This window comes from Lepisma saccharinum, chromosome 26 (genome assembly GCF_977018435.1).
Source record: "Lepisma saccharinum chromosome 26, izLepSacc3.1, whole genome shotgun sequence".
NCBI classification, from domain to species: domain Eukaryota; kingdom Metazoa; phylum Arthropoda; class Insecta; order Zygentoma; family Lepismatidae; genus Lepisma; species Lepisma saccharinum.
Genome location: NC_139254.1, coordinates 12,790,108 through 12,812,089, shown reverse-complemented (window position 1 = coordinate 12,812,089; position 21,982 = coordinate 12,790,108). Strand labels below are relative to the sequence as shown.

The following is a 21,982-nucleotide window of genomic DNA, read 5'->3' as shown; positions in this document are numbered from 1 at the left end:
TAGAAATAACAAAATTCTCGCGCGCTCAAATTATTGCGCTCTAGTCTTTCAAGGTTCGATCCCTGGTAGAAACTCCAAAATTTCTGTGATGACCTAACATCGTGAGGACAATTGAGAAGCTACTTGAAATCAATATGTAAGCGAATTCCACTCTCAAAAGTAGATGGGACTCGATGTGATGACCACGCGTCACCGAATGGGAAAACACTTCGGAGGCTTTGTCCTTCAAAATTAATTTTATTGAATAACTGTAGTTTCGGAAGGTTCGGACCTTGGACAGGTGTGGTTGCATCATGTCTCGCATCGCTATTCCTTCGGATCATCATTCAATCTCATTTAACCCAAGAGGTAGAAAAGCGGCGTAAAATAACGAAATAGAAATTATTGATTGACTTGGTTCATTTTACTTCACTTTTCTGACACTTTTTTGGCTAATCGTGAAGATGAGAATCAGTTAAGATTAACTTGATGGAAGGACCATCACAAAGAAGACACATTCTCAGGCCGGGATTCGAACACGAGACATTCTGCTTCGTAGCGTAACCTGCTAACCACTCCCAAATAGAAATGAAAATTAGAAAATGCCGTCTTGAATTTGCAGGAACCGAGTTCACCAGCAAGGACAAAGGATTTACGCTCCCACTAGGATAGGCAAATAACAGAAAATACTTGATAAGTAATTTGGCTCTCCATATTTCATGATATTATTATGTAAGTAACTATTATTCGCTATATAATTTTGGAGTAATTTTATTTGTATGTATAGTCAACTTTCCCGCCTAAGCACTAAGCAGCAGCCACAGCGTCTGCATTTGCGGGTGGAGGTCAGAGTTGCTAAAGGTCCAGGAATTTTAAATAAATTCAATTCCCATCCAGGAGAGAAAATCAGGAAGCGTAAATGGGTTCTGGACCGTAAGGAACCTCTTCATCTGTAACGTTTTCAATTCGGTCCATGAATTTTATTTCCAAATGAATTTAATTTCGGTCCAGGAACCTTATTTCCTGAAGAATTTAAATACGGACGGTCAACGAACATTTTTTTCCGGATCAGTTTAAATAGGGTCAAAGTTCCGTATTGAAATGAAACAATTCGCAACTTGGTACGAATTTAGATTGTGCGAGAGAAAAGGTTCCGGTCCTATAACGGAATCCTATAGAACAAATTAGAACGTATGCGTTCCATAATCTTTAACAATCCCAGGGTTGTCAATGGTCCAGGTATTGTAAATATATTCATTTCACATCCTGGAGAAAAAATCAGCAAGTGTAAATGGGTTCTATGCCTCAATTCGGTCCAGGAACTTTTTTCTGTATGAATTTAAATACGGTGCAGGAACCTTGTTTTGCGGATGAATTTAAGCACTGTCCAAGAACCTTTTTTCCAGGATCAATTAAAATTCGGCGCAGGAATCTTTTCCGGATCAATATAAATACGATCCAGTATCCTTTTTTAATGGAACAATACACTACTAGGACCGAATTTAAATTGTGCGAGAAAAAAAGATTCCGGTCCTGCAACGGAACCCAATAAAACCCATAGAAGTTGTGGGTAGATGGACCTTTGACAACCCTGGTAGAGGCTAAATGAAGAAAAATCACAAAATATGCAGAATTTTGAAACATATTATTTCTAGAGCATGCACACTACTATATAAAGTTGACTTATTCTTCATCACATGTGAGATCAACCGCCCTGGGAGTCAAACGCGGTCTCCTGTGTAGTAGTTGGACACCAATTTAGAAAATCAACGTGTTGGACATTTGGTCGATCAGTCGATCCTACTTCATTTTTTTCGAGAGGAAAACGAGCTGGCAGCTTCACACTCGAAATTTCACTTCGCCTACCCCCATGGCGGAGCGGTTAGCACATCGTGCTACGATGCCAGGTGTACCGGGTTCGAATTCCGGACTGAGCATGGGTGTTTGTTGTGTCCATTGATCAATTTAATCATATCATCACTCATCCGCATCTTCGCAATTAGCCAAATGTAGCAAAAGAGCAAAATAAAATGAACCAAATCAATTGAAATTTCACTCGCAATGCATGAAAATGAGATCTCAAGCACTCCGTGATCCTACCGGAATCTCACGTTTACAAAATGAAACCAAACCACTTCTTGGATCAAACTGTTCTTCGAACTACAGTGTAACCACGAGCAAAACAACCTGCGCAGACCCGCGACTCCTGTGCACCGTACCCCCGTGAGTAGGGGAGGGGGAGAGTGGACCATGCTTCCTTATGGTCCGAGGTGAAGGGAAGAAGGGAAAGCTGGGCGGGGACTTTTCGTCCCAAGTTTTTTTTCCCCTTGTGGTCGATCTATAGCTGACAGTCATCAATTGTCGACCAATCAACACAGTAGGGCAAAAAGAAGCAGATGTTTCTTGAAAATGAGTGGAAAGTTACCAAGGAAGGATATAAAGTCGATACATTACAAAGCCTTATTATGGCCTTTCCCTTCATTGCAGGTTATGAGCACAAGGGTTGAGTGTGGGAACCTGAAGGAACCGCGACATCTTTGTCATTCATCTCCCGCCAGAAAAGGGACAAACAGTAGAATTTTGTCTCTTGCAATTTGAAAGCCTCTATCCATGCTGAACCATAAAGTAATTTACCCAGAAAGTCCTAGCTACCTGCAGTACGTTTCGGCGCGAAGATAACCTGAGCCAGATGAAGAGAAGATTTTGTGGGAGGATAACCATTCTCTTCGGTTGCGAAAGACAACAATTGATTAAAATCCACCCGTCGATTTCTCGAAAACTATATGGCAAAACATTTCTCAATTGAAAGCATAGCCAATGCCAGTTTAAAGCCACAAGTTATTTCGATTTGCAGATCATCTGTATTTGACAGTAAAATAAATTAGTCTATATTTTTAATGTTGTTCTATCTTCATAACCAGCAGAATCCGGTTCCATCTGAAAATATAAAAGTAATTCAACATTCAAAAGTAATGAAATGTAAGACTGTGGCTTCCAATGCATTACGTAATTATGCTTTACTAGGGAATGAGTTTGCTATCAACGATAAGGATCAGAGAAGAAGACTACTAAATGAGACTCAAAGTCAATTCATGTTGTTTTATTTTGCTATTATTACAATATTGTCTGCTCATTTTTGTGCGGCCCCTATTCTATAACCTAGGATAGCCTAGTGGCAAATCCTCTCCATGGGTAGAACCAGTACTCAAAGTGAGTGAGGATGCAGGGGAATGGCACCCTCCCAGCTAGCAACATTTTCACAAGACATCGACCCTCAGTTGTATTATTGTCACAACGTTAAACCATATAACCATCCCCCAAGATAACCCCAAAATTTTCCACTTTCCAAGCGCTAGGTAGAACGAAGAGAGTAAATATGGTGTGGGAAATTTGATAAGTAATGCTTTTGCTTTCTGCTCTACTTACGATCTTTATGTATATTTAAACCAATAATTTTTTTTGTTATTATTGAACTACTTGAAAGCCAAAATCGTAATAATTGTCTTGAGCCTACATAGTGTGAAAATATGACTAATGGGTATGATGTCTTCAATACGGCAGGAATTGATAGGAAACATGTGGTTTAGATATTTCTGTCTACCACTTTATTAAATATAATAATAATAATAGACCAATTATTGAGTAGGTTCAAGCTCCACGCGCCCATAAGTTTGCGCCGCTGTCTAGACAATGACGAATTCAATCCATGTTCAGACTCTAGAGAATATTCATTCATTTTTTTTATTTTGAACCTAACAGCAATCTAGAGAATATTCTAGCATGAATTTTTTAACAAATGATTTCAAACAATTTGGAATAATGCATTGTTGGCTTGTAATAATAATGCTTGCGAGTTAAAGGTTTCCATAGAACATATGTACAAATGAACTATGGAAAATGAGATTTCAAATGCCTGGCTTTCGCAAATGGTTAGAAGCTATTTAGACCAAATCAAAGCTAACTTGACAGTATTCAACAAACAAAAAAGAAAGGTACTAAGATACAATATATATTTACATAATTTATAAATACTGTGAGCTTATCCAAAGTTTAACAATTCTCAGTTGCACTAGATTGGCCGCGGTGGCTCAGTCGGTAACGCGTCTGACTACCATGCTCAAGGTCCGTTCAAATCCGGGAACTTTTCTAACGGTGAAAGCGGCCCCGGCGCCCACCCAGCGTCGAATAACATGGGTACCTGGGGGAAACCCTGGGGGGTAAAGGCGGTTAGGGGCGTGATGCTGATCACATCACCCCCACTCACGACCGGATCAAGAAAGTGTGGGGCGTTACCCCCAAACCCCCTATACGCCTTCATGGCGTGGTGCTATGCACAGGGGAACACTTTACCTTTTTTTTTACTAGTATCAGATTTTCAGTGATCAGTGGAATATCTTCATTATTAATATAAACTGATCTATAAGTGAGTACACAAATAAATGATGTGACGACTGTTTAAAATTGCGCATAATGTACCTTATCAGAACTATGCGCGTGTGTTCTTGAACAAATCATGAATTAATGTAAATTAGTGTATACTTTGCTATTTCATTTTTAAAACCTAAGTTTGTTATGAAAGTTAGGATTCACATGATAACAAGCTCGTTCATACACATTTTATCATAAAATATATTGTACATTTGTCATTTTGTTGTTTTAACGAAAATGGAAGGGAGAGTTCGGTATACGGTAAGCTATTTCTGTGTAAAATGCTGTTTATATTCTGTTACATTTAACAATCGAGAAGGTCTTTTAACATAACTTTTAAAAGTTTTTCTATTACGTTCAAAGGTCTGAAAATCTGTCAATACAATTGTGTGGAAAATTCATTGAACACTTTGTTGAGTTTACTGTGGCTCTCTTGTACAGTGGGATCTATGAGTAATACCGTGCAAATTGTCCATCACCATGTTCGTGCACTTTATTTGACCCAATAAGAGCTTCAAGAATTAAAAGAAAATTCAAAACAAGCTGTTGACAACTTCTGCATTATGCATACATAAAATCCATCACTTAAAAACACATAGGATGTAAGAGAAAGATTAATGAAAATAGTCATGGACAATTTGCCGAGCAATACTAGTAGATCCCACTGTACCTTGCATAAATTATTTTAATAACTTTTCATTTTGAATCTGGTAATTCCGTCATGTTCATTTAAAATAACACTGTTCAACCACCTTATGCAGATTTTCAATTCTATGAATGAATTCGAAAGAAATTTGTGTCAGGGTACAAAAGATAGTAAATATCACTATTGGAATGTCATCCATCTTAAATTGCAGTGAAGAATAAAATAAACCACTTGAATGCACCCTTTGTTTTGTTGCCTCTGAGCTTTGGAATGATATACCTATTAAATTTTTTGTTGGTTTATTTTTTGTTAACATCAGTGATGAAATTACAGTTAACATTATCCTTATGTTTATGCATAAAATCTCGATACAGATATGGTTTTTTTCTTATATACGCACCATTTACATATGTCCTGGTCCATTTTGCATAAGTTAAAGTTGTGAAACGACTTGAGGAGTCCTAAAAGAATACATTTTTGTTTCACAGATAAGGTCTCGCCACGCTTTGAAGACTTCGACAAGACAGCCTGAGGAAACACGGAAGTTCGACTACGATTGGACTTCACCACGTCTCCTAAGCCAATGAAATTGGAGAAGAGAATCCAGGCATCGGCACCTAAGAAGAGGAGTACTGTGCAAGCAGTAGGTGAGAATTCTTTCTCTCTATTTATATACAGCAATGAAAATTTATACAAACCATAAAATTGCCATGTTAAACCTTATTAGCATTACCCCCAGATAGCCCCAAGACTCTCAACTAGGAATTTTCACTTTAGCCTTGTTGGGACAATCTAATTTCACCTATAATTCAGTGAGGAGTCAAACCAGACATGACGGTTTGATTGTATGATTCAGTTAGCGAAAAGTACAGTTCCTGGTAATATTGCGACATTGAGTTGTTGCGGCAGATAAACATCTTAGAGTACCAATCCAGACTTGCACTTGAGCGTAATAGATGCCTGTAGATTGAAGCAATTGGTGACATTTCCTGCAGTATGTCTCGTTTTTAACAGTGTGGAAGGTAACTGGAGGCTACCCTGATGAGAAGCTTCCAGTTGTATTTTACTCTAGTTCTTAATAAATAACATTACAGCATGGATTATTTGTGTCTTACTTGTACCTTCAGAGGCAACACGGTGACGCAGGGACAGGAGAGAAATGCTGTGCTTCGCAAGTGGAATCACCAGGAAGGGTTGGTGAGTTCATGAATTCATATCACTTATCATTAAGTCGTTAATAACATCCCAAAATATCATTGCTTTGATTAAACGAGAGACATTTAGCATACCTTCAATATAAATTGCACATTCAATACATGTCCATATCATTTTCGGCTGGCAACTCATAAAATGTCGTCCTCCGTAGTCGAGCGGGTTAAGGCGTTCACTCGTCTTGAGATCGTTCGCTGCGGGACGGCGTAGGTTCGAATCCGGCTCTGGTCGGAACTTATTCGGCCTACGTATAGGGCCGGTGGCAACCCACCATCGTGAGGAAATTGGGGAGCTCCGAATGAGTGAGCGTAATCCGGTCGAGACGACCTACTATAACGGCTGGGGATACGTCGGGCTGACCCCCCCGACTATTCCAATACTGGTTGAAGATCTCCACGCTTAGAGGTGGCGAAGGAAAGCGTGGGAGGGAGACCGGCAGTCGGTAGGTATGCCTAGGCCCTTCATGGGCTGTTGCGCAAAGGATTATTATTATTATTATTAACTCATAAAATACCTCCAACTTAACAATTAATTTCTTGCTGCTTGTGATGTACATTACAAAATGTAACCTCCGTAGCATCAAGATATTCTGGCACTTTGTGAAGTATGATGCATATGTCTGTGCTCAGCCTCGCCGCTCATTGGTCAACGGGACCAATCAGGACAGAGAGTGAAATCCTGTAGGACTACCGCTCCCCTTTAAGTTTTCCAGTAACATTCTCTTCACATTTCACGTATAGCATTTAATTTGTTCATAAACTTGTTTATTTTTGTAATAATACGCAACGCATTCGAACTAATGGCCCTATGCACTAAAACAACAACAAACAGGACGTTCACATTACAGCTTGAGATGCATGTGATATAAGTACTCCACTTACGATGCAACTTATGAGAGATGAGTTAGGATGAGTGGGTGAGCACAGCAACCGGAGCAGAGAACTTTTCTGGGCTGTTGTCCTCCTTCTCTGCACCCGGGTCGAGCTTCGGTACGGGTGACTGTCCGCAGGGTGCGAAATCACTGCAAATTGGTGGGGGGGGGAAGGACCAGACAGACAGACACACTCCACACAATATATATTATAAACACTAAATATGTGTCAATTATTAAATAATCAAATTATATTATAAAATATACAATACATTATTTTGACTATCCTTCATTTAAAATTCGATTGCAAATTCAAGATTTTAATACACCACTAATGCTATGAACATCAACAATGATAAGCGTGACTAACGAAGGAGGGAAAAAATTGAGAGACATTAAGAAGATAGTGGTTTCCCATACAAAATTCATATCTAAATGCTATTGCGTGTTTTCTTAATAAATTTATGTACTTCGAGGTAGCTTAAGAAAGACGATGAGAAAGCGAGAGGAAATAACAAGATGGACTAATTTCAGTGTTCTGGGGATTGCTTGGTGCAGTATCCTTAGAGATGAGGCTCTTTGTTGTCCGTTCTTTGCGAATGTTTTCGATATTATTCCAGTAAAGTGTGTTTGACTCCCGAAGTATTTCATTCCCAAACTAATTGTTTATGTTTGTTGTTAGAACAAAAACTCTCCCCCACGGAAAAGTTTGGTGGGGGGATTCCCCTGTCCCCCCCCCCCCCCCCGGGATTTCGCACTCTGACTGTCCGGTTAGCTGGCCTGAGGACGGGACCTGCTTGATTGATTATTCGGATTGGTTTATTTCACTTCCTTTCTTTGCTACTTTGGCTAATTGCGATGATGATATGATGAAGGAACACTCACAAAGAACTTGTGAGATCTCGACTAATTAGCGTCTCAGTGGGGTTAATGAATGCATGGGGGGAGGAGGGAAGCAGCTGCAGCTACCAACCGCTTGCAGCGTCGCCCACTACTCTGCTCCTCCCACTCGTTTTCTCCCATTCATAATTACCATTATGTTACTTTGCTCTGCAGTTTCCCGAGACACAGTGTGTACAGTAGAATGCCAAAGTATTACTCAGCAAATTGTCAACGACTATTTTTCAGGGACTGGATTGATTGATTGACTGATTGATTGCTTTATTTTATTTCTCTTTTTGTGCCACCTTTGGGTAATTTGCGAAGATGGGGTTGAATTATGATATGAAGAAATTGATTAATGGACACTCACAGATATCCATACCCAGGCCAGGATTCGAACCAGTCGTAGCGCGATGTGCTAACTACTCCGCCACATGGGTCGGCTGGATTTGTACGTATGCTGGCACAGGGCTTTCAGCAGTTTCTTTGGCGTTTTGTTTCAATTTTCTCAAGGCTTTCATTGCATAAAGCAAAAAGCCTAAATATGGCGGGCAATTAGCTTCGTAATACTTATGCATCACACCGTACTTGTAATCTTGTGCGGTCTCCTCGAGAAAGGTTGTTTACACGTTTCATACGTGATGTCTGGAGCAGGTAAGTACTAGGATTGTTCCGGTTAAGGCTGGTAACAATAGGCTTAGTTGCATGATAAATTTAGAACATCCTCGCTTTAATAAAAACCGCCATATCCAATGAAGACTTCACTGTTTTGTTCCATTATTTGTTGTTATGTTTTTATTTGTTGTAATAATATTACTATATGAAGTAGGGCTGAGCCGATACCACTTTCAAACCGATAGCAATATTCTAACCGATACCCACCAACACCTATACCGGTTCTTAAAAATTGTAATATTTAAAAGCTGTTCAAAATATTGATTAATATTAGTGTGTGAAAATTACACTCCAATCATAAGTAAATCTTCACCAGTTTTGCTTTAAAATCATTAAACAATTACATCAGAATATACAAATACCTTTTATGTAAATACAAAGTCCACTTTTACATTAATATTGCTACGAAATCAATGGACATGTCAAATTTTGCACAACTTTCGGGATAATTTGATTTGGCGAACAAAATGAATAAATATGGAAATTATTACTGTTTTTTGGATCAAGAAAGTGTGGGGCGTTACCCCCACACCCCCTATACGCCTTCATGGCGTGGTGCTATGCACAGGGGAACACTTTACCTTTTTTTTTTTTTTAATTGCGTTAAGGTTTAGATGTTTGTGAATGCATATAATTTGTACATTTCACCAAGAAATGTTACTAGCATCTGCAGCCTACATGCTTCACAGACAAATGAAGTCAAAATTTGCTAAATTTTTAAAGTGTCACACACGTAACACATTTTTGTTAATGTTTTTCATCCATTCATTGTCTATAACCTTAAAATTTGTGTGTAAAATGTCTCACGCGTAACGTTTGGATGGCCCTATTTGATTCGATTTAATTCAATGGTCTTTATTCTTGTGCAAAGTTCGGCAAATACTCATCTATCGCCTAACATGATAATAACGATACCTCTGGTATCGACTAAACCGATACATCGGTACCGGCTCAGTCAGTGGCGTGCCCAGGATTTTCGAAAGGGAGGGGTTATGTATACTTTTCTTGGTAGTCAGCCCTCATTTTGTCATATTTTCCTACCTTTGACGTTATTTTTCAGAAATACTGGGCGAAAGGGGGGGGGTTATAACCCCCATCAACCCCCCTTGGGCACGCCACTGGGCTCAGTCCTAATAGGAAGACATATATTATGTACCAAAGACATAAATAAAAGACTTGTAAGACTTCACATATTTATTTTATTTCGTTAATGATCATTCATTGTTTGTAATATGTTAGTAAAAAAATTTCCAGCTGAACGTAAGTGTAAAATGTAAAAGTAACTTAGCTGTCCCTGAATTACTTTTCAAAATGAGTAAATGTAACTCGGTTACTTTTTGAAGCAAGTGACTGGAGCTGTAAGTCAGTTTACTTTTAAGAAGTAACTTTCCGAACAGTGATTTTTCTAGAAGTGGCACAAGCAGCAACCATGCAGATCAATCGCATAGCTGCGGGAGACTTCTATGAAATACATTATGAAAAACCTAACCTACAATACAGGGTGCAACTAAATGAGATAGAGTAATGTTGTATTTTTGCAAAATGTTCTGCCATCCTGAAAGTCCCCCCTTACCCCTTTGTCTGCGTGGTTGATGCTTGTAATGTTGTTGCACCCTAATGGATGACTGGGACTACGACATTAGCGAAATGGTTTCTTAGACAGACAGGACGTCTATCCTCGTCCACACAACTCGAGGACTTCCCCATCTTTGGGAGTTCTTCTGTAAGCAGTGGCGGTGATTGGGTGCCAAAACTGTGTTTGGGAGCAAGGGCAGTTTACTTTCTCTTGGTAGGCAAGGTTTTCTTTAAGAGGCCATAGTGCGGGGGGAAAATTAGTGGGGGAACTGCCCGCACGCACCCCCTAATCGCCGCCGCTGTCTATTAGTTAAATGTTTTTAACTTAAGGAAACTGTTAAGTCTACGTTGTTTTTTAAATCATCTCCCAACAGGTCTAAGTGTATATTAATTTCTTTCAGGTTCCAATAATAAAAAAGGGGGGAATATAGCATAATTAGCAAACAGATCACTGCCTTGCACCAAAAAATCCCCCATCGTTAGAAAGCCTACTTAAGGCCACGAGAAAAACTGGGGTCCATTTTCCAAGGATCGCTTCAGCCTTAGGGGAAAAGGGTAGGGCAGGGGAGGGTTACAGAGGGGGGAGAACCAGCTCTGCGGAGGGACTTGTAACCAAGCTGGGAGGGACTTAGGCACCAGCGGCTGCTGAGGAAGCACTCGTTGGTGAAAACTCCATACTTCCACCCTTTAACGAGCCCCGTTTGCATGAACCTTTTGGGGCTCCTGCACGCCATCCAGGTGGTATCCGGGTTTCCTCTGTTAGCGTTCGTGAGAGGCGGGGGAGGCCGCCCCCTGTCCCCTGTTAGTTGCGTTAGGGGAAGGGTTGCAGGGGATGTAGTGGTTGCATGGAAACTCGCTCGACTCTCTCGTCTACACTTCACACTGCTCGGTCCTCTGTCGCCTGGAAGCAGTTCGATCTCCTTTCCATTTCTCCAGCAGTTCCAGCGATTCCTCCAGTGACTCGTGGTGTCAGTCAGAAGAGCCAGTTGAGAGTAGGAAACACTATCCACATTCTATTTTGGTTACGTTATTTTATGTCTCTATTTTACCTGTCTAGGTCAGCCTTTGAGAGACCGTCGTCCGGTAAATTCTTTCTTTAAAAGTCTACGTCCCAATTCCAAAAAAAAAAAAAAATACTTGTAAATACTTTCCATTTTTTAAACATTATACATTAATTAATCTGTACTCTTGAAATTAAATATGACTAAAAATTATAGCATAATCATAAAGAGTAATAGTTCGATTACATGACTGAATATAAGGGGAGAGTTTAACGAGTTCAAACCATTCCCATTGGTTCAGTAAACATTTTACACTAATTGTACAATGAAACAAACAACAGTGCTAAATTAGTCAATACATTATGTGGATTGAAATCATGTTCTAAAAATGAAAACGTAACTTAAATGTACTTGATATAATATTGTTAAGTTTAATGTAATTAACTTATATCAAGCAAATATTTACATCCAAATTGTTAAGAGAAAATGTTAATTGTTTATAATTTAATAGTAATTATTAATAACTATAAATAAGTAATAATAATAATAATAATAAAATTATAGCGATTACATTGTACTGTCATTGGGCTTCTGTAACTTGAACCTTAGTTGACGAATATAAACCTCTAGCGATCCGGCGGTTGAGAAACACTAGTCTAGGTTAATCGCAACAACAAGGACGAATGATGAAGCAAACGATAAGAAAATCACATTCTTGCTCTTACCCAGGACTCGAACCTAAGGCACCTGGCTTCGCATCGCGTTATTCTTGTCATTCCACACACAGAACATACAATACATTCATTCACTCGACATTTTCTAACATACGCTGGAAAAAGGTTATCGGGGTAAGGTGAATACCTTTCTTAATTTATTTGGACGGGATATGGGGAATGTGCCAGCGGCCCGGTTCGATTTCCGGTCGGAGCTCAAAACAATTCGGCGTTGGCCTCCCAACGTGAGAACAATTGGTGAGTTTCTTGAAGAGAAGATGTAGCGGGCTTAGATCTCGAAAGCCAGAAAACAGCGGCGGTGGGACTAGATGCGCTGACCACTTGTCACCCAATGAAAACCCGCCTGACAGGCCTTGGCTCTCAATGGCTGTTGCGCTACGGAGTATAGTTGTAGTTGCTTCAACAAGCCTGTATGCACTTCGGAACAACAGTCTACATACGAACACTAATACGCTTCTAGTCTTCTAACCACAATTGAGTAATCAATGTATTTTAAATATCACCAACAGGCTCAAAGTCTATTAATATTCTTTCTATGAACAGTAGTCTACTCTTAGATCTCATACTCTTCAGACAATCCAATTTTCTCTCCTAGTTATAGGCATTGTATTAACAGCCGTTCATTTTACATAGCGAAGATAGTTGTAACAATACTTCTGAACTACTATATCTCTAAATTACTCATTGTCATAACTTTCCAAATAAGGCGCAGTTAACATTCTAAAGGCTTCCTCATACAACAATGTTTTTACAAAGCTTCTGAATACATTTCAAGGTATTATTAATCTCCACCCACGTACATAAGATATCATTCAGTGTGGTGAATGTTTCTTCTCAAGAAGTTTTTGAATAATACAGACACAGATGTTTAAGGTCAGTTTACACTGGGGAAGGGCATATTGTCATTTACAGAACCACCTAGTTGTGAATTCTATCTAGGAATACTTTTGAAAGGGCAAGGAGCGAATTTGTTTAGTTTTTCACCTTTTTATGTTAATTGCGACGATGAAGATGAATGATGATAATATGAAACCAATGAACACAAAGTAACACCCATGTCCGTATATGCACTAGAACACGGTATATTTACTTATTTATTTAGGAACGCAACAAGAAGATACCCAGTTACAGCGTTCTGTAAAGAAAGCGTGGCAATACAATTAACACAGGCTGAGTACAGTTGTAATCTCATGCACGGGATCTTAACGAAATTAAATATGCTTTCCGTAATCACAACTTCGTTTACACTTCCATAAATATTCTTATTAGATCTCGAACTGTACTCATTCATAATAATTATAATAAACTTGACAAGATAGAATCAAAGAATACATTCAACAATAAAATTTCTGAGTTAGAAATAACAAGTTCAAGGATAAACATTTTTTTAATACTCATATACTTTTTTAGGTTCATATAAAATATGTCGATGTTTGGTGGGAAGATTCTGCGTTCCTCACTCAAATAGCTTCGCTACCGGGTTTTGTGTATTTTGGTTGTCTTTTTCTATTTACCTCTCTACGTTAATCATGACGATGAGGATGAATGGAAAATTGATGAAATAGACGGGAAACAAACTCAACGTCCTTCCTTTACACAGGATCCGATAGGACTTAGATATCCAAAAGTAACTGGCTACTGAATGTGACAAACCACGAGCCACTGGACCACACATTTTCTTATGCCCCTTTTCTTTCATGCTTTCTTAGTTTGCTTGACTATTTCATTTAATGGAGTTTCTCTCTTTGGTCATGGTTTGTACAATGCGTGCGTGTGTGTTTGGCCCGCTTTAGACGGAAACATTTTCCATGGCATCTTTCTTAACATTTTTGCTGTGATCGAAATTACACTGTGTAAAGTGAAGAAATCTTATAGCATTCTGATACCATATTGCATATTTCACAGATAGAATCTGTTTTAGTTTACTTAGTATCTCGCGTACATAACCAATCAGAAGTGAGCTCTACGTCACAACTGCAGATGTAGCTAATGGCGGCCGAAGTACGATGTAAACAATGTATCACTTCACATAAAAATAACTATTCAACACAGAGGAAGAACCTATTTATACGAAAAGGTTTTTGGCACAAATCAATGGCGTTGCTTAAATACAGAACTTCGCTAGTTATACTACGGAAGCGTTCGATACCCGGTGGAGGCACATAGTGGTTCGGATCGATCGCACTTTAAACTGTAGGTCCAGTCCCGATTAGCCTTACTGTGCATAAAGTGGACATAAAATACCAACTCAATCAATCAATAAATCAATCAATACCTACGTAAGAATTCGTCAGTTATTTCAATTTAAACACGGGCCACTGACCCATGGACAGATATATAGGTCCATATATACGAGGTTAGGTGGTTGTTTCTTGATATTACAAAAAGGTAAAGAGCTTCAGTTTGTTTACACGATATCTCAGGAACTGAATAACGATTTCCTCTCTTAAATGTCATCTCTTCCCCATTAAATTTGTTAATGAAATAAAAGCCTTGCTGTATACATTATCTCATGTTTACTCCACCCTTCGCATCTCAATCACAAATGCTAACCAAAATTTTACGTGAAATGCTTCCGTACAAAGTGCTGTCTGTTGTAAAAATGCCATTTACGTATCATTTATGTCAGCAAAGATGTTATGCTAACCGCGACGATATAATGAAGTGAACATTAATAGGGTAGCCTACACATAAGGGAACATCTATGCTTACCCAGGATTCGAAACTAGAACCCTTTGATTCTTGAGATTCTTCGTCACAGAGACCTACTAACAACAGATTAAGAGATAGAAGATTTTCTTCTGTGTGCCTCGATGTCATTTAAGTGTAAGGTAAATTTATTTTATTTGTTAATTTATCCACCAGAATCACCTGCATGTCATTTCTTCCATCCGTTGTCCTCTTGCTCATGATCTTCCTTCGGCCCTTCCTCCCATTTATCAGTGTTCCTCTCCACGCTCTCTTTCACCTTGGTCTTTCCTGTCACTCTTCTCCTGCCTAATGTTACATCTCCTTCTTGAGCTGGAATTTCCTTATTTGATCTCTAGATCTCTAGATTAATTGAAAAAAGGACGGATGATCACTTAATGAAATATCATTGTCTTAACCTAGGCCTTTAGCTTCCAGGCATGGTACGTAACCACTCTGCCACCACGGGTGGCATTCCTTTCTCTTAATAAACCCTTGGAAAGGGAGATCGGGCTGCCTCTGTGTTCCTTCTTTGCCTCTCGTTGCCATGCTTACAGTCTTCCTCTAGATTACTTTCTTGGTGCGATGTCCATGTTGCAAATGCAACAGGTCTTTAGCTCGTACTGAAGCCATTCTTCATTATGACGTCACACCTTCCACAATCAATTCCCACCATTATGAACACTTAGAATATGTGTTATACGATTAGCAACTTGTTGTAACTCAATTGAAACACATCTAGGTCACAGTCGAACAATATTACTATAAACTTTAAGGATTACTAGACGTATATCTACGGTAAACGTGGATATCAGTTACATGCTGAAAGAAAATTGGCAACGTTAGAATTTCAACCCGTATCTAGCTTGGTAAATAATCTATAGGTATAGATATCGGCAGGTTTACTAGACAGTAACTTGCAGGGAAAATGCGCAGCTATGCAACTAGGAATATAGTAAGAGAGGTGAAATCTCGAAGGATAGCTTGGTTAGGCCATATTGAAAGAATGGAGGAAGCTTGAACAGTTAAAATAACAAAATGGAAACCATTTGCATCTAGATTAAGAGGAAGACCAAAAAAGAAATGGGAAGCTGACGTAGAATAAGACGTTGAGGAGAATGAAAGCTACAAATCGGAGACAACAAGCCAAAGTTAGAAAGCAGTGGCACAATATTGTTGAGCTGGCTAAAACTCACAGAGAGTTAGTTATAGCGCCGTATAAAGAAGAAAGAAGCAACATGTCGAATTAGTTTGAATTAGATTGAATTAAGATAGAGAGCGACATGAATCTTACTTAGGTTGAAAAATAATTATAATTATATGTATGTAAAGTATATAAAGTATGTTCAAAACATACTTTGAAATGGCGCCAGGGTTAGGTAAAAAAAAATAAGAAAAAATAGGGAAACGTGTATATTACTTAGGTGCACACTGCACAAGGACAGCAAATGTAGCTAAACTGTGCTTCATGTGACGAAATTCCTTTGGTGTTAGAGTTAAGAGAAGATCCGTAAATAGAAACACGGAATCAGAATGCGCGAAGACAGAATTATAGAATTATTACAATAATTAAGGTTTCGGTTACGGGATTAGCATTTGCTACAAGAGAAATACGTCAATTAGTTGAGTATTTTACAGCTAATGAGAAGTATTGAATTGGTTCATACGAAATGACAATGATGTCGAAGGCACTGGATAGTTAGGATAGCTTTAGATGAGTTGCTGTTAGGTTGCGTGCATAGTTTGCCGTGTGTTTTAAGTAGCTGTTTGCATGGCATCCATCCTGTCCGCACTACTCACTCACCTTTATCATTACGAGGTTTTAAATTTCGATTTCCTGAATTCTTTCTTGTCATCATGAGGCTGTGGCATGGACGTTTACAGGGTTTCCAACTCTTTGGTTACACGCAACAAGAAAAATGAAAGGAAATTTACTCTAGGTCTAGGATATCCAGAGCAAGCTAATGGTGAAAAGAAAAAAATGTTCGTGACCAGTGATTTTGCTTTCAGGCAACGAAGCTTCCGCTACTCTTGAACATGGTGTGTTACTGTGTTCATCATAAGAACTCACGAGTGTCCACAGGGAGCTCCCCTCACTCATTGGAATAAGGAAGAAATGTCTACTACCCCTTCGTCCGTTCCTTTTACTTGTAACTTTCCCCACTTTATTTCCTTGTATCCTCCTAGAGTTTGACCTTTTCTCGGTTTTAGTACATACTCCTGCATGTATACTTCCTCTCTTGTTGACTATTCATTTTTGTGTTTCCCCTCCCATTTTCTGTCGGTTTTTTCATTCTGTCTCTGTTTCGACCTTATGCCCTTTCCTTTCTCCCTCTCTCTCTGCCTAAATTTCTATTTTCTTTCTCACGCTTTTCTATTTTCTTTCTCACGCTTTTCTATTTTGTTTCTTTCTTTTCTCTCGTCTCTCTCTCGTCTTTCTCTCTCTCTCTATTTCACATTCTCATTTCTTTCTCCTCTCACTTTCTCTATCTTATTTCTTTCTCGTCTCTCTCTCTCTTGTCTTTATTTCTCCCTATTTCACATTCTTATCTTTTTCTTCTCTCTCTCTCTCTCTCTCGTCTTTCTCTCTCTATTTCACATTCTTATTTCTTTCTCTCCTTATTTTTACATTCTCAATTCTTTCTTATCTCTTTCCTTCTTTCTCTCTCTCTCTCTCGTCTTTCTCTCTCTATTTCACATTCTTATTTCTTTCTCTCCTTATTTTTACATTCTCAATTCTTTCTTATCTCTTTCCTTCTTTCTCTCTCTCTCTCTCTCTCTCTCTCTATTTCACACTCTTATTTCCCTTTCGTCTCTCTCTCTTGTCTATCTTTTCCTCTCTCTATTTCACATTCTTATTTCCTTTTCTTCTATCTCTCTATTTCACATTCTTATTTCTTTTTCTTCTCTCTCTTTTGCCTTTCTTTCTCTCTCTGTATTTCACATTCTTATTTCTTTTTCTTCTCTCTCTCTTGTCTTTCTTTCTCTCTTTCTATTTCACATTCTTATTTCCTTCTCGTCTCTCTCTTTCACTTCCTTCCTCTCATTCTCTAGCGCTTCATTTATCTCTTTCTTCTGATGGCAAGTAAACACGATGTTAATACAGTAAGTATATCTAACTTCAGGATGCAGTTTTTCGATTTTGACACCCTTGAAATATTTTCTGCATGCGGCCTACTCAATGAAATATTGTACACTACATTCACTCATTCGCTCGCAAAGAACACCCATACCCAGGCTAGGATTCGAACCCAGGACTCCTAGAGTCAAAGCGTGCTGTGATAAGCAAGCAGATGATGATGATTATAAAATGAAATCTGTTTCAAACCCAGGACTTTTGACTTTCCAGATCATGCTAATGTCAGCCGAAAGTATACTTAGGTATCCCCTTCCTGTAGGCGTCCATGGCCTCCAGTCTTGACAGTCTCTAGCATCTGTTCTTGGTTAGGAAAAGCATTGGCACCAAGAGGCAAGTGGGAATGGCGAAGAGGCTGGGTCTAAACATGCTGTTACACTAAAACTATCTCCACACACCATAGAGTTTCTGTGCTACCGCTATTTCTGAGGTAGAATATGGGTTTTTGTGCTTACTTTAGTGAGGAAGGGAGTCTCCGGCTGCTTAGAGGTGGCTGGAGACCCCATAGTGAATAAGGGTGGTCTCCGGCTGCTGTATGGTGGCTGGAGCCACCACGTAGAGTATAAGGGGGTCTCCGGTTGCTTAGAGGTGGCTGGAGACCATATAGTCAATAAGGGTGGTCTCGGGCTGCTGTATGGTGGCTGGAGCCACCACATAGGTATAAGGGGGTCTCCGGCTGCTTAGAGGCGGCTGGAGACCCCATAATGAATAAGGGTGGTCTCCGGCTGCTGTATGGTGGCTGGAGCCACCACGTAGAGTTTAAATGGGTCTCCAGTTGCTTAGAGGTGGCTGGAGACCCCATTAATGTGTAAAGTAGTTCACCCTTCAAGTTCCCTCTTAGTTCCTGGTAGCTCGTAGTTTATATTTTATTTTTGGTGTGTGTGTGTGCGAGTGTGTGCATGCGTATTTATGTGTGTGTATGTGCGTGTGTGTGGGCCTCTTTAGTCCCTTTCGTTGTTCACTACGGCGATTCGGATACATTGCGCCTTTAACGTGGGCGCCCAGGAGTCCTGGGGGGCTCATTCCTACGGGGAGGGGGGATACGGAGGGAAGGAGGGCGGAAGGCATGGAGGTACCCGCACGTCCCCCTCCGATCTGGGCTCCTCCATTGTCCAGGATCTTTTCCGCAGTGGTTGTTTTCCCCCTAGGGGAGATTGGGGGGCTCAAAGGGGTCTCAGGGGCTCTCAAAAGGGCCAAGGGGAACCCTGAAAGTGCCCCGGGGGACTAAAGGGCCAAGTTGTGCCTTAAAGGGTCCAGGAGACACTTAGGTCCTGAGGGAGGGAGGCTCAAGAAGCCAGGGAGGGAACATGTAAGGCTGAGAAATCCTCAGAGAGTGGAACTCCAGTTCCGCGGGAGCATGGAAAAAAATAAAAAGGAAAAAAAAAGTGTCAGGGCAGCGATCTGCTCCAAATTATGCAGCTACCCAGGAACAAGGAGTGCAGCGTACACAGGTAAGTTTTGTAGTTCTTGTGTGATGTAGTATGAATGTAAAATGTGCATTTAACAATGAGTCAAACAGTATGAACGTACAGTAGGTTCCGATCCACGGAGAGGGCAATAGTGGCGATCTCCCCTCCCCAAGTTCCAAGATTTTGCCTAATATTTTTGAAGACTCAAATGTTCTGTCTGATCAAGCTAGTTTAACAGGCTCGAGCATTTTTTCCCCGAAGTTTAAGTTCATTTTATTCTCATGGCTAAACAAAACTGGATCTAAAGTTTAAAATTGGTTTCGAACCATTGTGCAATATGCCTACACCCCCCACATATATATTGAGTTGGTGTTGTAAGTCCACTTTATGCACAGGAAGGCTTATCGGGACTGGACCTACATTTTAAAGTGGGAAGGGGATCGACCTCGAGATACCTTAAGAGAATAAATAGTTTCTGGCTTTGGCTTTTGTTTATTAACTTTGCTCCTCATATCTGATCGTTCAGTTGGCCGCACCAATGTGAGGAATTATGATAACGATATACAAACTATCTATCTGGACCCTACATTTGCAAAACAATACTCTAATCTCTAAAACATGGAAGTCAATTGGTTCCTGTATATAGAAACATATATTGTTTACATAGAAAAGTGTAATTGTAGCTCAGAATTGATTATCGGTGAGGTGAGGTACCGGACTGAAATTCGCCCCTCTCAACGCTCTTCTGGATTCGCCATTGACGTAGTAACAAAAGTGGTCATGTTGAATGTTGATTAAGAATTCAAAAACACATGCACGCTTCAGTTATTTTGTAAGGTAACAGTATTTAGTTTACAAATATAATTTTTATGTGCATCGGTTGAAACTCCGAAATAAATTCCACCTTGCAGTACTTCAGTCCTCAAATTTCAGGGTTTGTCAAAGCTTAACACTGCAGTGGTCGAGTGGGGAAAACTCCCGTCATTGGTCGTGTGGACCATTGTTTGTCAAAATTTATCTGGGTTTATATCGAGAATGCCCTTTTTGAAATATTCTGGTTCACTTAACAAAATCATAACTTATTTTACTCATCACATTACAGGAGGCAGAAAACCCTGAATCTAGTGCATAACATTTGGATGTGATGAAACCAAACAAAATTACGTATCTTGGAATCTTACTTTTGTTATTTTCTATCCCAAGAAATTCAAAAATATGTTTTTGGTGGTCTGGACACACCAGGCGCGGATAGGGGCGATTGCCCTCCCCCCAATTGCCAGGTTTTTGGATTTATTATTGTCCCTAAAGACTCAAATGTTCTGTCTTTTATCACCAACTTTAATTAGTTCGAGAATAATTTTTAAAGCTTCATCTAAGTTTATGTTATACTCAGAGGCCAATCGGAACTGGACCACCTACAGTTTAAATTTGGACCCAAATCACCGTGCGGTGTGCTTCAAAAGGAAATCGAACCCTAGACCCCTTGAGAGGATAGGTGTTTGTCTTCTTTTTTAATCCACTCTACTCCTCATATCTGACCGTTGAGTTTGCCGTTGCAATGGGAGGAATTATGATAACAACAGACAATAATAACCACTTATTGCAGCTCTGGACCCCTATTTTTGCAAAACAATAAATACTCTAATTTCTAGAACATGGAACGCTACTTTATCCTTTCTTACAGTACAATATATTGTTTTACAAAACAGTGCAAGTGTAGGTTAGACTCGGTGAGATGTGCAGCACCCGACTGAAATTCGCCTCTCCCAACTGTGACTTCTGGATCCGCCACTGGGACACACCCAATTCATATATTTATAACAGATTTGAGAAACGCGTACTTATATACATAGAAACACTAACCATCAATATTTGCGTGACACTATTGTGTTCCATGAAATATGAGCTCTAATAAAAAATCAACATTGGATATATTTCAAATAACGGCTGCACAAACATCCTGAACTTTTCCAGGAAAGTAGAGGAGCCAAGGTAAAGAGTGTTGCCAACCTGCTGAAGCACGTGAAAATATACGAGTGGATCACCTTTGTGATCCACGCGACCACTACAGTAGCAAATGCGATGAAATTTGGCTTCCTAAAGTTAATTACTATAAATAGGCAAGTTCATACATAACTTTTAGGCTAGAAGTCTGTGTAGGAGATTAGAGTGTATTTCGTTGTTCTTGCATTTTTATTAGGACATGCATTGAGTCAGCAGAGAGTTCCTGCAACAGAAACTTATTGTAAGAGAGACTAACTGCAACAGAGAGTTACTGCAACAAAGACTTCTGCAACAGAGAGTTCCTCACTGAACACCAGAGAGAGTTCCTCACTGAACACCGAAGTCACCTCATGAGATCCTAGGTGCTACTGTACAGAAGAAATAAATGTTTATATAGTTACAAGCAATTAATGTTTTACTTTCGATATTTATTACATTGGTACTATTGTAGGGTAAAATGGAGTATATGAACAAACGCTATCAAACGCTTAAGATGTTCTGATTAGGATGTAGATATGACATTTTTCTCGTAATATGAGTTTTACACAACTTTTAACAGACATTTGAAGATGAGTTATCTGGAAAATTCATAACATTAAATGTTTCATCTTACATGAAAAACAGTTTTCTTCAAATAAAAATAACCATAAGCAAACAACTATTTGTCTAATATTAATAAGATTAATATACGTATATAGTTATTTTGAGTTTTTAAGATGGTGGGATACCAACATTTCACGAA

The 21,982-nt window shown here is 39.4% G+C and overlaps 1 long non-coding RNA gene across 1 annotated transcript; it reads left to right on the top strand.

Annotated features, from left to right (window-relative positions):
- The first annotated feature begins 5,551 nt into the window (after positions 1-5,551).
- On the top strand, positions 5,552-21,567 carry LOC145979424 (uncharacterized). The gene is made up of 3 exons (XR_014440782.1): positions 5,552-5,700; positions 6,181-6,250; positions 21,437-21,567. It is a non-coding gene; the product is annotated as an uncharacterized LOC145979424 (long non-coding RNA).
- Positions 21,568-21,982: the final 415 nt, after the last annotated feature.